Source organism: Coturnix japonica, chromosome 1, assembly GCF_054131305.1.
Source record: "Coturnix japonica strain WE chromosome 1, WE-NBRP24, whole genome shotgun sequence".
In the NCBI taxonomy this organism is placed as follows: Eukaryota; Metazoa; Chordata; class Aves; order Galliformes; family Phasianidae; genus Coturnix; species Coturnix japonica.
In genome coordinates, this window is record NC_140663.1 from 38439226 (window position 1) to 38463511 (window position 24286).

The following is a 24286-nucleotide window of genomic DNA, read 5'->3' on the forward strand; positions in this document are numbered from 1 at the left end:
CTATGAGTGGGTCTGCAAGTGAAATGGAGCTCATGATTTGTTTCTTCTCTTTCTCACAGAACTCCTTCCCCCTTAATTTCCCACCCTACCTCAAAAAGAAAATAATGATTAAAATAGATCAAGATTTCCATAGACTTTTGAAAAAGAAATACAAAATCATTCTGCACTGTTCATTCATTTCCAGACTCACTATAATGAATAACAAACATTTCTTTAGTAGGTAAGGGCTCATAAGAAAATAGGACATTTTTTTCCATGGTGGTGTCATGTCAAAGTTAAGGGAAAAGAGAAAAAAATTAATATTTTTTAAAAGCTCAGAATGCTACAAGTCTTGGTGATAAAATATAAAAATAAAAGGGGGAAAAAAAAAAAAACGCTTTGAAACTGTGGCTTATGTTTTTAAAATGTACTCTTAAGTAAGTGGTATCTGTGTGCCATATTAAATTATTTTTAATACCACATCACCAGTATCGGTGAATTACATCACTTGAATTTGACAAGCTTACTTAAGATTATATACCCTAAAACATCATTAGTCATTAGGAACAACAACCAAAGAAAAAAAAAAACAAAACACTGACACATGCAAAATGAAATTTCCCTATGGAGTTATGAGGAAAAAAATAAAACAAAAAAAAAAAAACAAAAAAAACACATTTTCAATTATTTTATAAATATTCACATATAAATATTCACATTATAAAGTTTTGCTAGGTCTCATTTTTATTCATTTGGAATACTAACACTCCCATTTTCAATATATATATATACAGCTAGTGTTAATGCTGTCAAAACAGTATCAAAATACTAGTCAGAGTCATATAAAGAGCTGGAATATAAAAAACCTAACCAAGTATCTACTAGTTTCATGAAGTGATGAAAGATCACAATTACCAAAACAAAATTTTTATCTATATGCACTGGAAAGATACTTTAAATAAGTTAGCTGGGGAACTCGAGGTTCATGAATAAATATAGGGCATCATAAGGCATTTAATGAATTCAGACAATGCCACGCTAACAAGGCCAGGTTGGATGGGGCCCTGGGCAACCTGATCTAGTAAATGTGGAAGTTTGGTGGCCCTACCAGGCAGGGGGGTTGGAACTTCATGATACTTGAGGTCTCTTCCAACCCGGGTCATTCTGTGATTCTGTGTAATTCTGTAACAGAAACTTTTAACACTGGAGGCAGAAGGTAACTGGATGGGTGCAGGAGCTTGAGTGCTTATAGTCCAGATGGGCTGACATACAGCCCTCACTTTTTTAACTGAGTCCTGAATTATGGTGGAGAAGATCAAAACAGAGATGTCATACTTGATTTACAGCAAAATAATCAGTATCTATCATACTTCTCTGCATAGAACTATACAGCGAAGAGAACATTCAAGCCTTTTCTGAAAAGGCTTACATGGGATTCATTTGTGTTGAAGAGTTCTATTTTACAGGAACCTTTCAGCACTCATCATGTCAATGGAATGTACAACTCAGAAAAACAAGAGAGAAATGAGTGGCTGAAAAGTAATCTTTAACTTGCTTTTTCCACTATTAGATATTGACTTGGTTATGTTTAAGAGCAAATGACCTCCATACAGACTACTAAACTGATAGCAATACAACACCGTACTTCCTCAGGTTTATTTAGAATGGACTTACATTAAATATATATATATATATATTTTTATATATATATATATAAACATTGAAATAATTTCAAACGTAGCGAGGAAAAGATTCTACTGATGGAAATAATTGAATGAAAAATACAGTGTTCAGTTAATATACTTCTAAGAGATGCAAGGGTCTGTGTTTGTCAACAACATACTACAGAGCTCACTTTCAGATCTTTAAGATCAGACAAATGTTACTTGCTAGGCCTCTCTGACAGTTTTATACTGATCTTTTACCCACTCTTGTATCTTCCCTCCATCAGTTACATGGCATTATCTAAGCACCTGCCATCCAGGTGCAGCTTGGATCAACCCATGGCAAACGAGTTCACTACATGATGTTATGATGTGAAATACTGATGACCCTAAAACCATGACACCAGGAAAAATGTTTCCCAGCTGCAGATGCTCTTCAGGAGTTTGCTCTCTAACTGTCTTTGCTGGTCTTACTGGCATAAGGTTATCTTAATCTCTCTCTGCCCTATGATAGAAATGATCTTTAACCCATACTTTTGCCTAGCTCTCTACCTTGCCATTTGGACCAGTATTTTAGTACACTTATTTTCAAAAATTTCAGATTGGTCTCTTCTCTGTGATCTAGTTTAGGTCTTCCTACCTTCAGGAACATATGTTTTCTGTTGTCAGCCAGCTATAGCTGCTGTTCCTGGGTTATACTGTGTTATATGTTTATCCACATAACTGCTGAGCAAACAGAAACACAGAATCTTTGTTTAATATTAGAAAGTCAGCAAACACATTGGAATCCAAAGCAGAGAAAGAATAAACTAGAAGGTGTAATAGAAAGCATTCAGCTATTTTAATCTGTTATCTCTGAAAATAAAAATAGAAATTGGAAAGAAAAATATTTTAGTGTATTTTGTTGTAGACACCCATTGTGCTATACATGGAAGGACTACCTTAATGAACAGAACAAAGCGTTGATGAAGTGCTGTTTTGCAAATATGTGACAAATGTGTGAACTGAGTGTGAATTAGTCTGCAAGTACAAGTCAGCACATAGTAAAATATTAAGGTTTCCAAGGTTGATTTTGAGGGTTTTTCAATAGAAATTTCATCACTTTCCATTCTAGGTAAACAGTTTAGAGTAACAACTAAATAGTTCCGTGCTTAACTAGGTTGTCAGGAAATTTCTGGCAGACAACATAGCTTGATAGGTGATGAAGGAAAGGACATGTATAACTGATCATTTGATTAAATATTAATATTGAAAATATTCTACGTACAGAGGTATGATGATGCCTAAAAATCTTGACAGGAGAGCACAGAAAAGATCTCTTCATTCAAGTCTTGCACCATTATCTCTAAAGGCATAGTTGCCTACATGTAACTTGAAAATTTACATCTAACTTGGTACTGAAAGAGTCAGTGAAGCTTCTTTCCTTCTTCCTCTCTCTTTTCTTTTTACTTCCTCCAGAAGCATGAGAAGCCAGACTTATGGTTCAGCTCCTTGAGTTCCATTCCCTTGGCTACTTGGGTCTGCCCAAACTAAGAGTGAACCAACACTGATCTATAAGATGACTGTTACATAGAAGCTGCATCAATAAGCTCAAGCACAGTAACAGCAAGCATAAAGGCACTTGAGCAGTCTTTACATAATTTCACTTTTATTTAAATTTTTATCTATACAGGCATTAAACTGAAAGAAAATAAAGAGGGGAAAAAATTAAAGTAGAATGCATAGTAAAATACTATAAGAAACAAGGCATTAAAATCACCTGTAATATTTAACATTGTTAAAGAAATCCTTGTTCTGAGAAATGTCAGTTTCTGAGAGGTTCTTTTCTCCTCCTCTCCCTGACTCGACTGTCTCTAAAGATATTTCCATCCACCATTTAAAGTTTGTACAAAAACAAACAAAAATGAAAGGGATATTAGTTATTTACTATGAAAACCAGTATTCTGAATGATTAACTGATTCAGTCTAGTAGCTGAAGAAACATGATGAGACCTTCAAAACTGAAGGCTTTTTTTTTTTTTTTTGTGAAATCAACTGAAATAATTCAGTCTGTAAGCAAAGCTCTTTGCAGAAAGATGCATTAGGTTTTTCACTTGAGATGCATTAATATTTTAGTCAAGCCTTTCATGGCATTTAGTGTGGCATCTATAATGCAGCATATCAGAAGTAGTCTGACTCTCTTAGGATCATAATTATTTCTGAAACTTTAAAACCTGGTAGAAAATGGGTAACCACAGTAATTACAGGATTATTTTCTTAATTAATGTAGTCTGCAAATTATTCTCACAGTAGTAGGAAAAAAAAATTAGAACTGATTCCTACCAAAATTAATTCATAAAGAACTGACACTGGAACAATAACATAAAGTTCTTCTTTGACCTCATTAATGACATGTACTATGAAAGTAATGAGATGATAGGTATAATATCAACTACAACAAAAGGGACAAAATTCAAGATTTAAGTATAATATTCTTTGCCTGCATAAAACCAGAATAAGGTAATGGAAGAAAGAAAACTGGTTTTTGTTTCTGTTCTTTTTTTTTTTAATTAATTTCCTAATTAGATTAAGCTGCTTCTGATATCAATGATAAACTCCAGAAGCATAAAATTTTGTCACTTTTCATTTATTTTTGACAAAATGAACATATAATAAATTTCTATTCTCCTTTCCAGTGTTCAGACATTCCAAAGAGAATTTAAAATGAGGAAGAATCATAATTTTACTGTGCAACATAAAAAAAGATAATAACTGTTGATGCAATCCTTCAAAAAGCCAAAAATCAAGGATACATTTAGTGTATATATTGGTCCCACTCTATTGCATTTTACACAGTTATGTTTGCATGAACTGACTTTAAAGTGAGAACAAAATGCAACATTTTGTGATCTATAACCAATAAAATACAACCTCGAAATCCTAGACCGCAAAATAATATCTGTTGGTATTTTGCCAGCAAGGCTTAGAGACATTTAAGGATGAGAATTCAGGCTCAAACTGTAACTTAGGGCCTTAGACAACCACCTTCTGATATATACAGAGTTCTAGATGTCTGCTTTAGCAAAGAGAAAAATTCCAAGCTGCCACCAGAGAATATGGGAGTTCTGATAAAGTTGTCTTGAGAACAGTACTCCTATAAGTGCAAAACTGTGTTGGAAAGCAATTAGCTAATTTCAGCTTATATTCAATCAACAACATAGGTTAAAAAAAAAAAAAAAGTCTATACACTTTCTTATTTGCCTTAACTTAATCATTTAAGCTAAATGACTATGAGACATGGCTCTAAATGACTTAGTACCATCCTTTGACACCCAGTTGCCCACCTGGTAGTTGTTAGAAAACCTATATAATAACATAGCATATACACATACTGAAATCCAACTTATGTCGACTTACGCCCACACACATCAACTACTAAATCAGCATCAAATTAATTGTGTCTGTTGCAATCATATGTGCATAATTTCATGCATTTCAATGCTTTCCAAAGGCTTTACAGACAGATATGATTTTAAAAAAGACCATCTTCCCAGGCAACATGGAATTCAAAGAGCTCTTAGATCCCATTAAAAAGTAAAGATGGAAGAAAGGAAATCCTACTTCAAATCCTGCAACATCACAAAACAGGTCGTCTTGCTATATTATTGTATTTTGTTAGGTTGGTAGGGTTGTGGGTTTTTTTGTTTATAAAATGTGACTGTTAGAAACAGCTATGTGCTGGTAAATGTCAGTTATTTCTGCAAAGCAGAATAATAGCAGTATCAAAACTAACAGTTAAATATGCATAATAAATAAATATAATTCACAAACACAATATGAATAACCTCTTATTCTTGAGTGCATCATGCAGGAATTAAACACTAAAAATGTACCCCACAAATGTCATCTGATTTAGAGCCTTTGCCTCTTCTTTTCAAAATAATATCCATCCGTTTGAAAGCTTTATCTGAGAAATAGTTACGTCAGTGACTTGCTCTTTTCTACTTGCTAGAGTGCAAGTACTGTGACTATTCAATTATCCGAGGTAAAAGAGAAGTAAGAAAAACATAGGATATATCTATATCCTGCCACAGTATCAATGAAGATTAGCTGTAGGGGACATTTAAGCTATTGCAGCTCTACCTAATTTCTGATGAGGACAAGTCTATTATTAGGGAAACGTAACAGAAAAGTATTCCCCACAGAATAGTTTACCCTTGTTGCTCTATAACAGAGCTATTTGTTATAGAGGCATGGCTACAGACACTCCAAATTTCATGAGCCAGTTATAAGATTTTTTTCTCTTTTCAAGAGCCAATTTATTCTGTATTATAAATATACCTATCCAATTGCTTTTGGAATACAGACAAATACCATTTCCTGTTACCAACTGAAATACAAACATGACATCAATTAAAATGCTCTATCTAGCTTTTCAAAATAGCTTATTAGTTGATCTGTGACTGTTAAAAATAAAAGACGTGCAGAATAAAAGGGGAGAGAAGGTTTGGCTCTCTGTGTGAAGACAGAGTTATTCTCACTAGGTACATTCATTATCTACTTCTTCTGCCTTTATGCTGAGAAAACCTTAATTCTTAAATGGTTGTGCCTCCTGGTGGAAAAAAAAGAAAGAAAAAAAAAATAATTAAAAAAAAAAAAGCAAATACTTTCCTTCTTGTAACACAGTTTACCTTTTTTTGTTGGTTTCTTTTAATTATTTGCACAACATTAGTTAATGTCACCTTCAGTTGTTTTCCATCTGGAAATCCCATCTACATAAGTTCTGAGAAACTAATCCAGATTTATAAGTTATCCATACCGTACTTATTATATCACAAATAGCATCGAACTTTTCACCAGTGTCTGCCAGTCATCCAGAAACATCCACTCTACAAGAACAGTAGGACATCAAGGGTATGCTTGACATTTTCCGAAAATGCTGAATGTAATGGCCGTAAACTGTGCTACCGTCAGTCATTGTGTATACATAGCAAGACTGATGTTGCAAAAAAGAATCAGAATCTCTCAGTCAGGACAAAGAGCATGTTATGTTCTTCTAGAAAATACTCAGTCAATATGTGGCAATAGGGATTCACACATTATTTGGAAAGCCTGAGGTAGATGTAGTTATTCTCCTACAATTTCCCATTCATAATGATTCTTCATTCATTGCTAATATACAGATATTTTTGGTACAAATTGTAAGAGCTATGTGATGAGAGTATGGTTAATAGCATGAGCCATTGGTTATGATCTAGAATTGTGGCCTATGAAGCTAGATTGGTGGAATTTTTTTTGTCTGTCTAAGGAAGTGGATTAGATTTATTTGTATTCCTCAGCATCATTCAATATAGTGGAAAGGGCATTACATGAAAAAGGTATTTTGTCCCTTCAACTTTAGCATTCAAGTATTCAGCTATTGAATCTGGACATTATCTTCAGTAAGGCATAAGAGCTCTTTCCCAATATTTGAAGAAAAAAAAAAAAAAAAGCTAATTTAAAATTAAAAACAATTAAACAACAACAAAACCAATGCAATTAGTATTTATATTTTCGTAACAATCAGAAGATCTAATTAAGATCAAAGCCATGAGGAATTATTATGTAAACTAAACACAGAGTAAGTAAAGGGAATTCAGTCTAGATCCTGTGATATTTGCTCTCACTTGTTCCCTGTATGCTGCCAGCTCTTATCTGGTGGAAATAAACACTGAGATTTTTCTGTGCTCATTGACTCCAATGTACTATGCAAACAGGTTAGCAAGCATATTTAAATAATTGCTTAAAAGTGTATTGATAAATAAATACTCTTATGCAATAAGATAATGCCTTTGAAATTTCCCAGGCTTGTCAAATCATCTTGACAGCATGTCATGCCCTATTACACTGGTATATTAGGTAAGGCTGAATGCCAAAATAAGAATGCATAACAGGACAATTATTTTGGCCCAAGTGCCTTTGGGACTTTCAGTATTAATACCGTTCTAGCAGACTGTACTCTAAATAAGAATGAAGACTGCAGTATTAGTTGTGTGCAACCACAGGGGGCACTTATATTTCATACAAATTAAAATTTATTTTCAAGGGTACTAGCTTTGCATTTAATGCCAAAGTTTTATTATGCATTTCAGGCTTTTCAACATGTACAAATCATGGGCTGAGTAAATTAATTTCCACGATGATATTTTTCTATGAGTGAGGCCCTCATAAAATAATTAAAAACAAAGCTTAGCCAAGTAATGGAACAGAAAACTCAAAATGTGTTTCAAAAAGGTTTGACTTAAAAAGGTTTGAAATGAGAAGACAGATAAAGAACTAAAGACCTTCCAATAAAGACCGACTTAATTCTAGCTGTCATCAGGATGTTTACATAATGCTTTGAAAGTATTTACTGTGTTAATTCTTCCCCTAGTTTGTTCTCCTCAATTAGTATAAAAACATAAGCTGTCTTTATTTTTCAGTATTTTTCAGTCATATTTGACAAACATGGCTATTGGCAGGATTGTCTCTTTTCTTACTACCAGTGGATTGTTCAAAACAATTCATTTAAGTGGAAGGTTGTTTCTATCAAATACTTCATACTGCAGCTGCATAGACCAGAACTACATGTCAGTACCAAGTGATCTGAAAATCAAGCACAAGACTACTCATCCCCATAACCACTCTGACTTCTGCCTTTTATTATCATGGATTCCCACTCAGACCATTTGCTTTTTCTATTTTTATTTTTTTTAGAAATTATGCAGATGTTAGAATACTAGCAATCATCTGATAGTTTTGACTTTTGAAACATAAAGTATGTGACAAACACCCAAAAAATGTGTACGAGTGGAGATAATGAACTCTGAAAGCTTCTTTTATTAATATTCAGCTCACACTTCCAAGCAATCTGCAGAGCTTAATGAATGCACAAAAATTCAAATGTCAATGGATATAAAGAGAAATTATATTTATATATAAGTAGAATTAGCTTTTCATCTAAGATCCAACTGAGATGATTTGAAGATGAATCACTAACAACAGCAAGCTACAGTAAAATGAGAGAATGAACAAGTAATCTTCTCTAAGACCAATGACACAAGAACAGCGGCATAACTTCATAAGTTTTAATGTTTATAATAAATAAAAAGATCAATTTCCTTACAGTTAATAAGCATTTCTTTATGAATTAATGCAAGTAACATTCCCAATAATTAATAAAAATGTACTCTGATGGTGTTGCTTAGAGATGTTTGTACATTTAATGAAATGTACAGTTACTTTGTTCTCTGGTAATTATTTGGAAATCATTCTTTCTATTTCTGGGTTGGGAAATACACTGAGATATTATGTAAACAGTGGTCTCCATGTGACAGGCCTCTTAGAATCACAGAATAGTAAGGCTTGGAATAGACCTTTAAAATCATCTAGTTACAGACCCCATGCTATGGGCAGGGACACCTCCCCCTCTTGACCTTATGTATTTCTGGAACAATTTGCATTCTAGAAAACACACACATCTGTTTTGGAGTTCCAAAAGACTTTTGCAAAAAGAACATAGAAAGACTGAAAACCTACACATGAATATTGATTTATTATAATAAAAATTGATCAGCATTTATTTGACAGAAACGTACATGGATAGTTGTTCAGGATAGTGCATAGGAATAAATATTAGGATGTGTCATGGTTCTGGCCCAGTTCCACCTGGTTCTGTGACTAATGGGGCGGGGGGGACCCATGGTCCCATGCTTCAGGAAACTGGGAAGGGGAATAGGGAAAAGGTGGGGGGATAGGCCAAAAAAACAGAACAGCAGCAACAAGCTAAATGAGAAAATTAATTTTCTAAATACTAAATATGATAGCTAGATAACACAATGGGATATAATATAATTGGAATCGATGCTAATTAATGGAATAAAATGAGAGAAAATGTCCAAAACCAAAGGCCTTACTCTAATGCTGTAGATCAGGCAGCTAGGGAGCAGGCACTGCAGTGACAAAGAAGAAAAAGCAATTTTGTGACTCCCAAACGGTTTTATCTTTCCCTCTAAACAGAAAAAGGAAACAGAATAATGAAGTTTTCTGGGAGCTGTATTTCTTCAGTTCTTCTGGAACTCTCAACAAATCACATAATTGGAGCATTTTAGGCAGGGCTATACTCTATCCTCATATCCCCCAAATTGTATAGATGGTGGGAGTTGCCAAATCCTTCTGATATGGAGAGAAGGATCTCTTGGGAAACCACATCAAAGGTCTTACTGAAGTTCAAGTAGATGACATCAGTGGCTCTTCCCTTATCCACTAACACAGTTATGCTGTCACAGCCCAGTAGGTTGGTCAGACAGGATTTGCCTTTAATGAAGTAACTCTGGTTGTCCTACATCACCTCTCTCTCTTCTGTACGCCTTAGTATTTGCTACATGATCTTTCCTAGCACAGATATGAGGCTACCTACACGTGCAGCCTGCTGTAGGGAACCTGCTTTGGCAGGGGGGCTGGACTCAATGACCTCCAGAGGTTCCTTCAATTCTCTGATTCTGTGACAGGTTGGTTGTTCACTGCTTTGTCCTTTCTCTCTTCTAAAAAATAGGTGTGATATTGATTTTTTTTCCAGTCACCGAGGACTTCACCAGACTGCAGTGATTTTTCAAATATTATTTCAAATATGATTTTTATTATTATTTATTTCAAAGTTTTTATATTTATTTTTATTTTTATTATTTTTTCTAATATTTAAAAAGAAACAGAAAGCCTAAGCTGAACTATCATGTCCTGATTGGGAATTCATACTAGTCTCACAGTTTCCCCTTCAAATTTCAATACTCATGCTTGTTTTCAAAACTTTGCTATTGTTTTCTACTGTCAACTGGAAGGAGAAGAGTAAGAATTACTGATAATCACTTCTATAAAAACCATTTCTCTTAACCAGTATCTCCTATCCAGAGAAGTTAATTTTTTAACTTTTTAAAGATTTCTTACAGAATCAGTCTTCCTATCTTATTTTTCCTTTCTATAAGATAACATACCTATAATGATTCCAAATAATGATTGTTTCCTTCAGGTTAAACAGAAGAGAGGATTAAAATTCAGCAGACACCTTGAATACATTGCTGAACTGGACCTCCAGGTTAGCCTGCTGTCAGGCACTGTGTGCAACTCATGACAGCCGTTCAAATTCTTTCCTGACAATTACTGACAGCTCAGCATTCTGAAATATCAGGCAAGACAGCATTGTCCAGTATATGCCTCCATTTCAGTGGTAACAACGAAAGAATTTCAAGATCAATTACATGTCTGTCACAACAAAAACATATATCTATTAAGATATATAACGAGTTTCCACTGTTGTGATGTCTTTTAAATGTTGAACATTAAACACTGCCTGAGGTAGTTTCCCAAGCATATTGCAACAACTGCAATTGTCTTCAATATTTGGAAATGAGAATAATCACAAAATGGTCACTTTTTCATAACAGCTTGCAATGGGAAAACTGACAGTGTTCTTTTTTCGCAACAAAAGCAAAATGGCATTTTAAATGATGATTAATTTAATGCCATTAATTAGTAATATTGTCAGCTATCACTAAATAGTTTAAATTTTTAGAATATTTTTCATAGTGTAATGGAAAATATGTTAATATCTTTAAAAATTCAGAGCCAGTCTTTTCACTTCTTTGTCAACTTGATTATACAAAAAGATCAACTGTTTCTTTCTACATTGTTATAGCAGGAATCAACATCAGTATGGGGATAGATCCACTTGAAAATCCAGACATTTCTCATAAATATCTGAGTCAGCTGGATTATGGCAAGTTCTGTTTTACACTCTCCCTCCACTCAAATCCAACTATCAAATTGAACAGCTGAAATAGAAGAGGGAGGTCTCTTCATACCACAGACTTCAATCCTTCTTGCAACAGTTACATATGTATGCAGTGTCAGGTGGTTATATTCACCACCACTGCTAAAGATAGCAGCAGAACCTGAAGCTCAAAAAGAAATAGTTGTAATAATACTAAGCTAGAACCTAGGATATCAAAGCTGTCAGCACTTGCCTTTTTGCTCTGCACTTGGGCACACAGAGATCCCCCCTCTTCACACTGAATAATCTAAGAGCAGAGCTGGAGTCTCTTGCATTTTTAGAGAATTCCTTATTCTCAGTTCCATACTATCAGTAGGAACACTGAGATGCATACACACTGTGTACCTTCTTACTTCAGGAACTACCTCCTTACTTGGAAAGTAATGAGTTGGTCTCTGAGCACACTCAGTAAAGAAGATAACTAAGAACACATTTCCATTTTTTTTTTTTTTTCCTAGAAACCACTTTGAACAAAAGACCAACTTTTATGAAAACAGGACATAATTCATGTATTTTCTGTTACTACAGCATTTAAGGAGAGGGAGTTACAGTCATTTCTATGAAATAATGACATTGGCAACTACTGTCAAAGAAATACTGTGGACTATGAACAGTAAAGTACCCAATCCCCATTCAACAGAATGTCTTGGCACTTTATTACTCACTTCTACATACATGTTGTTGTTTGTTGTTATTTTTGTGTGTTTGTTCTGTTTTTTTCCCCCCGCTGTCTTGATATTTGTACTTCTTTTTCTAATTTAAAGTACCATTTAGTGTTGTCAGCCCAAAGTCTCACATACTCATTTGGACTCAAGATGTTAATTTGTCTCTTCTTTCTAATAAAAACAGTCAGACGGTTCACCTACCCATGTATTTAGATGGTCAAGTGATACTTATTTTTTCTTCAGAGACCTACAGAAGAGATGTCACAGCAGCAAATAATAATAATAATAATAATTAAAAAAAAAAAAGGAAAAAAAAAGGCTCCACAGAATGTAAGAATCTTAGAAGTATCCAAAATCTACCATGTCTGTCAGATTTTGACCAAAGGAGGGACCAGGGGAGACCTGGATCATTTTTTATGTCTTCTTTCTGTGCTTTATTTTTAATTTTTTAAGTTGAAACCTGTGAAATTTTACCTGACTGTCATTTGTGGCAGCCAACCAGTTGTGCAGAACAGTATTTATGGTTTTTTAGCCTTATGTCTTTCCTGTTTGACTATAGCTGAAGAGAAATTCTTCCAGTTACTACAAATCTCCATGTCAATTAAGACTACACACAGAGTAGAGGATACAATTAATAACCTAACTTACAAACTAGGGAAAAAAAAAAAAAAAGAGAGACAAAAAAAAACCAAAACAAAACAAAACCATGAGAAAAATACACAATTCAAAATTAAAAAATGCTCAGAAAATGAATGTAACAAATCTAGAAAAGTGTATTTTTATTTAACAGACTGTCAATTCAGCAAAATTGCTTGGGCCAGTAGGACTTTAAAGCACCATAAAAATGCTGTATAGAAATGATAATTATTGAAAGAAATTAGAAAGGTGAGAAGAAAGAACATTCAGAAATATATTGTGGAGGTTTGGTTTTGTCCCATCAAAGTGATCTAGGGGTGTACAGATGTAAAAGATATTGTAGAGATTACTCCATGTCTGATCTATAAATTATTTGTGTGAGCTCTTATCCAGAAAGCTACCAACAAGATGCCCTGCAGAGATCCAAATAATGAGCATGTAACATTAAGTAATAAGCCATTTTAGTTCTATTTCATAAGTCCTGAAACACAAAGATCTGGGAACATCTGGTCTTCCCACTCCTTTCTAATCTACCACTGTTGAGCCTACTCAGCAAACAGTTGGAAAAAGAATTATTAATTCTATTATTATTAAATCTACTAGATTTATAATAATAAAGACTTAATAATTTGTTAAGTTTACTAGACTAAGTAATACAAAGATGACAAAAAAAAAAAAAGTACACTATTAAAGAATAAATATTTCTCCCTGAGGAATATATTATTTACAGTACAAAAACAAAAACAAACACATATTACGTGTTCAAATGCTAAGGCTGGGAAAGGTATTTGGAATTTCTCAAATATTTTGACTGCAAGAATTTAATGATATGTTTAGCAATGGAGAACATTCCCTAGAGATAAAAGTATCAAAAAATGAAGGAAGCAGAAGAATTATAGAGCACAGGCTAATTTCAAATATTTCACCTTTGCAAATTTCTTTGCGCATAAAAATATAACCTATTTTGTGTGGTGAAACATGCCCTGTTTCATAAATTCCTTCTGGCAGGGAGAGTAAATAGTCCAGAAACAATCTCCTATCAATAGTATTTAGAATGCTAGTAATGTGCTGACCTGAGGCTTTTTGCATCCTTGAGTATCATTTAGGAGAGTTCATCATTGAATATTGTTTTAATTTTCCCTCATTCTGTGGTGGTGATACCTAGCTACACAGTTGCCACAATTTGTAAGTCTGAAAGTTAACATAAAAGCTAGCTGAGGTAGCAAAACTGTCAGGGGTTTATTTCACCCCTTTAAAGTCTTTGAAATTATGGAAAATAAGATGGGGAAATAAAAACCTTGTGTTTTTTTGCTGCAGTTCTACACAATTGTTCATGACATACACATAAACAGCAATAAAGTTACAGCAAATTTATTTTCAGAGATCTGCAACATTCATCATTCAGTGTCCTGCTGGTGCATAAAGGCTGAGGCTGACACTTAGCTTTATAAAATTCTCACTAAAGTATAAACTCTTTGTTATTCATTAAGTTTTGATCTTTGCTGAAGTTGAATATGAAAGTATTATTGCTCCACATTGCTGCCACTGGGACAGACAACTTGAAATCAAAGATGTAGAGTAGATTTTCTATTCTTCAGACAATGATTTTTAGATGTCAAGTTATGGCTAGCATCCTACTGCAAATATATTGTTACTATAGAAAATTAAGTGCATATTTTTCTATCTTTTCTGTTTATCTAAATTTATTAATACATGAGTTATTCTATGACTTAAATCACAGTATGAAATGCTTGTTTTCTGGGGCAGCTATTTTTCCTTTGATATCAGCATTTAAAACATGAGGCAACTTGCTTGCAGATGCACAGCTGGCATTTGTGCTCAAGATTTGCATACACATTCAAGGATCTGCTGCAAAACATGGGTTTGTGTCTTTGATGTTATGTCAACAATATAAAAATCAAGGCAAATGGAGACTGCATGTAGTACAATACATAGGTGCACACACTTAATTCATCTCTGTAATAATGGGTCAGCCAAACCTTCATACCCAGTCTACCAGTTTCTTGACATGATATGCTGATTCAGCTCGTCTAAGATGCACAGCTTTAAGATTAGAAAAGGAATCTTCCTTTACTTCAATAAGTAATGAGACTTTTCTGGCCTCTTACCACAAATAACTACATGGACTACATAGTTTTTTCCAGAGGATGTGTTATTGTAAGCAGCCTAAGAAATCTTTTCATGGAGAAATAGATCCTAGAATCAGTTACTCCTCATACACCATTTCATATCACTTTTTGTAGGGAGTATAATGAGTATAATTTTAGTTAAGTTTGGGTTCTCTAACTGACTGCTGAAATCACTGAAAATGGCATGTAAACATCAAAAAGAGAAAGATAAAATTCTTACTACATTGAAATGTGGTACTGAGGGAATACATAACTCAGCAGCAACAGTAATTTTTTTAATAACAGGTTTTGAAGATTAAAACCTGAAGTTGGGTAACATCACATTCATTTTTAAGAAGGGTAAGAAGGTTGATGCAGGGAACTATGAAACTGTCAGCCTCACATCTATGATGTGGAAGATAACAGAGCAGATCCCCCTGGATGCTGTACTAAGGCACATGGAAGAGGGGGGAATACAAGGCAACAAGTGTAACTTTACCAAAGGCAGGTCCTGTCTTACCAACTTAGTGGCCTTTTGTGATGCAGCAATGGACAATGGAAGAACCACTGATGACACAGATCTGGACTTTGATAAGGTCTTTGACATAGTCCCCCATAACATCCTTCCCTTTATATTGGAAAGATATAGATTTGGTGGGCAGATTGTATGATAAACAAGGAACTGGCTGCAAGATCAGAACATAAGAGAGTGGTGGTCAATTTATCAAAGCCCAAATATGGACAAGAGATGAGTGTGGTCCCTCAGGATTCAGCACTGGGACTGATGTCCTTTAACACAACAGTGGACTCTCAGCAATTTTTCAGATAATAAGCTGCATGGTGCAGTCAACATGCCTGAGGGATGGGTATTTGAGGAATGGGATGCCATCCAGAGAGGCCTTCACAGGCTTGAGCAGTGGGCACAGGGGAATTTCATGAGATTCAACAAAAACAAATGCAAGATCTTATAGTAACTCACGCTATCAATACGAGTTGGGGAGCGCAGTGCTAATGAAAAGGGCTAATGAGTACTGGTGGATGGTAAGGTGTACATGAGCCAGCAAAATGCCTTTGCGGCCAAAAAAGCCAACCATACCCTGAGCTGCATCCAAAGAAGCATGGTCAGAAGTTGCCAGCGGAGGTAATCCTGCACTTCTTCTGTGCATGAGTGAGACCACCTGGAATACTGTGTTCAGATGTGGAATTTGCAGTATAGGAGAGATGTGGACCTGTTGGAGCACTTCCAGAGGGAGGCCACAAAAATAATGCAAGGGGTGGAACACCTCTCCTACGAGGACAGGCTGAGAGAGTTGGGGTGTTGAGTCTGGAGAAGAGAAGGGTCTAGTGAGATCTGATAGCAATCTTTCAATATGTAAAGGGGAACTGTAAGTAAGAATGAGATACAGTCTTTAGCAAGGCCAATTATGATAGGATATGGGGAAATGGTTTCAAAATAAAATAGAGGAGATTTAGACTAGATATAAGAAAAAAGTTTTTTAGTTAGTTTGTTTGTTTTAAGTTAAGGGTAGGGAAGAACTGGCAGAGATTGCCTGGAGAGGTGGCAGATGTCCCATCCTTGGTAACATTCAAGGTCAGGCTGGACAGGGCTCTGAGAAACCTAATCTAGAGGTCGGTGACCCCATTCAAGAGATGAGTATTTGAATGTGTCTTGCACTTTGTAAAATTGAGTTTTTATACTTAGTATAAATTACATAATTTCTCTCATAGTATTCCACATATATCATATTGACAAACTGCACATTTTTTCCACTGTATAAGAATGAATATGTGTCAGTTTGGGCCAAAGGATAGATAATATTTTGTTTTCCTTAAAAACATTAATGTTCTTTGGAAATCTCAGAAGAGGTTTAGGCCTGTTTGACATCATTGCCTCAAATACCAAAAGGATAACCAGGAGATAATACTTCTCCTGGAGACAGTAACTGTCAACCCACACCTTTGCTTGAGTCAGAGCAGTCAGCATCTGAAATATGGTGAGGAATAAAATTTTGCCCTGACTAGCATTTAGAGTCAATTTAAATTCATTACACACTGATGAACTATTCTGGGAGAAGAAGAACCAGGATAGTGGTTTTCTATAGATATAAGTCTCACATTAATTTCTTTAGTGTATAAGATTATCCAACATTTTCATGTCTGAAATGTTCACAGTATCTCACGTATGATACTCAGTATGAAGATAAAACACTGATATCTCAATTCTCTACTTTCACAGGGCTTGGAGAAACTCCCTCTATTCAGAAAATCTGTGATATTACATAAACGAGTGATTATCATTTAATCTCAGTCTAAAAATATCCTCTTGCTGTGACACACAGGCCTGGTGCTTTAAGAAAACTTCAGCTGGAAAATAAATAAATAAATAAAAATATTGAAATCTCTTAAGGTTTATTTTTTAAAGTGTGCAAAGAAGAGATCATGCTGGATTGAAAAAAGACTATATGTTAAAATTGAAACGAAAATAAAACTGTACAGTGAATACAAACCAGGAGGTATAAATTGTACAAACTGAAGAAAATTGGTAGAGCAGGAAAAGAAATAGAGGAAAAACAATTGCTGAAACCATGTAACAGTGTGAGAAGACTGTTTTGAATGTACATTCAAAATAATAGTAAAACTTATTTTTAAAAAAATATGTATTTTTCATTAAAAAAGAAAAAAAAGAAAAAGAAAAAGGGGGGGGGGGAAGCCAGGTCTATTACTGAGTCATTCAAATAAAGGGAAAAAAAAGATTTGACAAGAATTTTTCATCAGCATAACCCAAACCAGGATCAGCTACATATATACAATACCTACACAATTCTGGGCACTCTTTTATGTACTTCACAACTAAAATTAAACTACCAGCATCTTTGTCTTTGTAAGATGCCGGCTTATGATCTAAGCTTCCTTAAAAAAAAAAAAAAAAAAAAAAAAAAGTTAATTAATTACTTTATCTGAATACTACTTACTTTCTTACTTCTGAATGCAGAGATAATTTTGCCTGTAGCTTAATCCAGTTTCTATTTATTTAGTTTGTTTATAAAATAAGCACTACAGTAAAATGTATAATATGTAGACTGGGACAATTATTATGCGTTATCCTGTTGTAATATGTAGACTGGGATAATTATTACAGTTATCCTTTTTGTGCCATCTGGAGGTCATCTTTCTCAATATTTTTCTAAGAAATATTTCTCCAGTAAGCTAATTTACATTATCTGTAATGCTTTCACTGCTATAGCTCTCAGCAACAGTTAATCTTATTATGGGTATTTCATATCAAAATCTCCTTAGAATATGATCTGCAGTGACCCTGAAACCATAGAGTTTAAGAGAAGTAAGATTGACAGTGGAATTACAATCCTAAACTTCAGAAAAGCAAATTTTAGCCTCTTCAAGGCACTGACTGGCAGCATCCCATGTGAAACTACTTCAAAAGGCAAAGTGGCACAAGAGAGCGAGCTGATTTTCATGGACAAGATTTCTCAGAGAACAGAGATGGTCCTTTCTAGCATATAGGAAGGAAAATATAGATGAACACCAAGCTCTTGTTTAAATGGGGAACAGAAATACGTAGAAAGTGGATGCAGTACAAAAACATTGTCTGTGCATCTAGGCACTGAGTCACGAACACCAAAGTGTTCATACAGCTGGAAGTAGAAGTAATGAGACAGCTATAAAAACAAAACAAAACGTGTGTACTGCAACGGCAAAAGAGCTAAGAGCAATGTCAGAGAAAATAATTCAGTAACATTTAATCTATTTGGACATGCTCATGCCTAAGGTACCAGATAGAATGCATCCATGGGTGTTGGAGGAGCTGGGCAATGTATTTGCAAGTCTACTTTCCACCATCTTTGATAGGTGACAGTAAGAAGAGGTTCCTATTATTGGAAAAAGACCACAATCATTTTCAAGAAAAACAAAAATGGAAATTCATCTTAGGTCAGCTGGATCTTGGTCCAAAGGAAGTCTATGGAAGAAATTTTCCTAAAAGCCACTTCTTAACATATGGAATACAAAGTAGCTGAGTAGCCACTATGGGCATGTATAGCCAGTGTGTGCACTTCATGCCTGATCAGCTTCACATTTTCTGTGACAAATAGTGTTGTGAGCAAGGGGAGGTCAGTGGATGTTGTCAAAACCTAATTTTAGAAAGGCCTTTGAAAATCTTCTGAAGTCCCTTTATCAATAAAGTGGCTATGGGCAACGAAGTTGATAGAAAAAATGCTTGACTGTCAAACTCAAGTTGTTGTGGACAGTGGTGTAAAGTCAGTGTGCAGCCAGTAACTACTGGGGTCTCTCAGGCATCAGTTCTGGGACATTAATAATTAAAATGTTCATTGATAAACTAGGAGATAGGACAGAGGGCACTCTTACGCAGTTTGCATTTTGCAATCTGCGGAATCAGTACATTGTAGAGCTGCTTTTCAGAGTGATTGGAACAGACTGGAGAAACATGCTGACCAGAACCTAAAACACTGAATTAAATCAAGCCTGAAGTGCAGTAGATGGCAGGAGCTACTCCCTGCAATGCTATAGACTGGAGACTGACTGGCACTTCTATTTTGTTAATTACTGCGGTCAATAGACATTTACAACAGCGTTGTAGCTGAGATTATAACTCTGTTGGAAATGTAATACAGTTAGTTGCACCCTTTTATGCAGAAGGACAAATTTATTGAAACCAATTGCTTTGCAAATTCAAAAGTACTATTTCAGTAACTTTTAATATTCATCTAGATTTCTGGAAGTTATTGTCTGCTACTCTATGAAGTGAGAGCAATACTCCTAAGTATTTTAATTTCTGTAGCATATTAATTATTTTAATGCAGTAGAATTTTTAATGCAGTATACTAAATCATACTTCTTGTTAAGAAACTTTAGGAGACTGTAAATTGGAAGGTTATCCTATCTGGAGGAAACAGTCCTCTCAAGCAGGTCAAAATTTGAATTTGACATGGCAGAAGGAGAATGTTAAAAGAAAGAAAAAACAAGATTGGAGGAAAAGATGATTCTCAAAATAAAAGTAGAAGGTGCCTTCCATTAATTTTATGTTTTACTAATTTGGCGTATTCCTAGGAAGTTTAGAAATATGTAGCAGCGTTACCATCATAAATCCTACTTTCTTCCACCAGTGAAAGTCTATTTCCTGTTTTATGTTTAAGTTAGTGAGAGCACTGTAACACCTTTACTCTTTTCTATGATCAATGTAATAATTTTCCAAAGGTGGTATTTGCATAATCATACACGTAGAGGAAGGTAGATAAATTAGCAAATGTCTAACAGAAAAGTATTCTCTATTCACATCATTGCTCTAAAGTGTTGGCAGAATTATATTAGAAAGTAGTAGCCCAGATGTCACTTCAATGACAGGATCATCTCAATTCAGTGGAAGTTTAATAGGCAACAGTTAGAGGAATTACCCTACATTTAAGCTTGTATAGCTGGTAGCTGTACAAAGTGATATTTAGAAGTGAATGGTGCCTTTAAGGAAAAGTTAAGGCAAAGGAAAAAAAAGATCATATCTGGATTCTAGGCAGTGTATGGATTCAACATGCTCAAGTAATTTTGAGGAAAATCTAGAGGAAGCTAAAAACCTATAGGATTTTTATAATGTTATTTTCTAAAGTTTACATATTTGATAAAAAATATCAGTTAGACACCTGATGAGAGTTAAGCATGTAATTCTTTTTTGAATGCTAATTCTTTAAAAGTCAGCTCAGAGGATTAGAATGCTCAGGGTTAGTTAGTGTGGACCATTAAAATGAAAATCCATACCTGAGGGTAACCATTTATTTACAGATAATGCTCTTTGCTGATGCAGAGTCATCTAGAAACATATCCTATAATTCTTCTGGCATGAATTATTCCAATTCCTTCTCAATAAACTGTGAAATAATGTCAGTATTTTTGGACACTGATAAAAAAATGAGAACTGAAGTAATTTAGATTGCTTTATCACTAGCAAGACTGAGTTACTCACACATAAAACATACATCCAAGTGTTAGTCATCCTACACATCTCTGATGCAGTTTCTGCTTGTTAAAATTCAGATTACTTATTTGCCTTTGAATAAGACTAGTTTATGTTCCAGTCTGACATTGCCAGACTGCAATTACTAGCTAGACTGTTCAACCTTTTAGTTCTTATCACTAATGTTATTTCATAAATCATTGAATACAAAACCTTAACATCCAGGTCAAAACTGAGATAATTTAGATTGTTTTATCAGCTTAATTGTGTGCATGTACACGTGCATATGCAAAGTGAATGAAATGTTTTACAAGAAGTGAACTATATTTAAGCAACTATTTTTGTAAAAAATGCAAGCGTAAATGTATTTTTGTGTTAAATATATACATACCTGTCAGGCAGACAATTGCCCTAAGCCGGCTTCTGGCTAGACAGCTCAAGTTGTATCTAACATCTTACAGCATCCAAGCTAATAAACCCACTATGTGCATATGGATAAGAGCAGGCTGACTTGCAGTAGGGCCAGACTGAGCTTGTTTTATTTCTTGAAAATAATTTTGTAGGTTAACAGAGAAGATGCTGTGCTCAAAAACAATGACAACTTCTAGCATGTATTGAACTTAATCTCCTCAAAATACCAAAGAATGCACACAGGTTAATGCTGTGTAAACAGACATGCTTCACTGAAATCAAGAAACTGGGACAATGTGAAATATTGTCATTTAAGAGGGTGACCACATGAAACAAAGAAGAGCTGGAAAGTAAATTTTCCCAAGTGCAAGTATAGTTATGTGTAGAGAAAATAGGAAAAAGAAAACTGAAAAATTAGGAAGACTGAGATCTCTTTGCATTGAGCATTATATTGAAATATCAAGCATTCACTGAGTTACAAGATTCTAGTGCTTCTCTGCATACAAAATCTTTCTAGGAGATAACAATGTATGTTTCAATTCTAAAATTCACCTTTAGAGATAGGATTTGAGTTCTTTTCCCTTTTTACTTCAAAATGTTATCATAACAAGCCTCAAGTTGGTAAATTTTTCTGGCAAATAATGAAAAGGTATGCACTACTCTGAACCCAATGTACTTTAAGTCTTTTCTGTCTCCTGTTCTTTTCCACTTCTATTGTGATGTTAAACAAGAGCTACAATTGATAAAGTTACAATTTAAGGTAAACAAGCTTCAGTACATAGTATTTGGAAATCTGTTGTTTATCTCTGTTGTTATCATCCTGAATATGATTCTCTGAATGAATACACATGCCTCTATCAACATACACATATAAAGAAAAGAAAAATATATGACTGGCCAATGCACCACAGTTTGAACTACAAGCTTATGTTACCCATACTGCATTTGCTTTTCAATATACTTGTAATCTTCTTTAAAGAATTATTATTTTTATTATTATTATTATTAGTAGTAGTAGTATTACTATTATTATTATTACTATTATTATTATTATTATTAAAGTTAACATACAAAACCAGACTCAATTATGGAGATAACTGAATGACTAAATCATTTCATTTAACTAATTTCTGTAACCTTAAATTTGTTCTTCTACATCAAAAACTGGTACATCACTAAACTCCTCATTTTTCGTACTTCAAGAATGGCACTTACCATTTTGTTTACTTTCACAAAACTTTTCAAGTTTAATATTCCAGTCACTGCAGCTCTCTCAACCTCTAAATGTTAGAATGAACTGTAGAAATAAAGAAAATCACAAAACTCTGAAAATTAAGTTAATTTATAAACTAATTTACATAATTCAGAGGGGAAAATGTTCTTTATTAGCTTCTTTACTGAAACAAGAAATGCCTCATTAATTTTAAGCATCAATCTGAAAATGCTATCCTTGTCAGATAGAGTAATGACTGACATTACAAAGAGTACAATGAACTGCATGGAAAATGCAGTCATTCATTATTCACTATTACATGAATTTACATTCTTGCATGTATAACTACATGCTTATTGGTACTATAAAACTTTGAAAACCTTATGATTAACCATTGTGTACATAAGGAGACAAATGAAGGAGAACTTGGATTCAGAAACTCACAAATGTGCATAAAATACTTACTTTTATATATCTTTAAATTAATTGGTGCTATTATGTCATTGATCTCCTTCAACCCACACATTCTAGTCATAGAATACACCAAGCTGGAAGGGATCCACAAACATCACTGAGTCCAACTCTTGGCTCCACACAGGACTTCCAGTGTCTAAGAGCACTGTCCAAATTCTTCTTGGACTCCAGCAGGCCTGAAGCTACAACCTCTTCCCTAGAGAGCCTGTTCCAGTGAATAAATAACTGATGAACCATCTCATTAGCAGTCATTAAGTCTAAACTATTTTCTAATTAATGGAAATTTACATTTTACACAGAATTTTTTTTAGTACTATGTTGATGTTTATAAATTTATTCAATGAATGCTAACTCAAATAAAAAACTGATCCAGGTAAAGATCTCCTGTTATTGAAATTCAAATGGTAAGACTCTAGGATCCACTTATTTCCTCTCAAATACTTACATAGAATTAATAATATCATCTGACATAAGTTGTTGTGGTAGAATAGCAGTTCATTCTTTTTCATTACCATTTTGCCACATTCTGCTTTCCCTAACACTAAGAATAAATGTTTACATTTGTCCAGTCAGCTTAGCTCAATAACCTGTGCAGTGGTTTTAGTAAACTTGCAATGTAGGATTTTAATGGATATGCTGATCAATATTAAACAAGCAATAATTTTTCATTCAACTACTAGGTACTACCATTGGGCTAGTACCTAGCTATAAGTACTAGCATATAGCCCATACCATTGGGCTAGGCAAAAAAAAAAATCAACCAGAATATGAAGTTCTCACTGGCACCATCTATAATAATACGAGACTTCCCCATCAGATAGCACTTATTTCACAAAGAAACCAGATCATTTCTTTACAGAAAGCAGTCTGGTTGGTCAGGCTTGATTTGTCCTTGAACAAGTGGGAATGGTTTTCAACTGAAGGAGGGGAGATTTAAAGTAGACCTTAGTAGGGGGAAGTTGTTCACTGAGAGGGTGGTGAGGTGCCAGAATGGGCTTCTCAGGGAGGTTGTGGGTGTCTCATCCCTGGATATGTTTAAGGGCAGGCTAGGTGGAGCCCCAGGCACCCTGATCTAATGCCTGACCTAGTGACTGGTAACCTTTCCCAGAGCAGGGGTTTGGGATGTAATTATCTTTAAAGTCTCTTATAACCCAAGACACTGTGATTTATCTGACATCTTTTGCTTGTCTGTAGAAATTATTCACATGTGACCACAATGCTACATGATATTACTTTTGTCAACTTGTTATCTAGCTTTCCCACATAATTTCTGAAATCTGGATACTTAAGAAGTACATTCCTTCCCCAATAT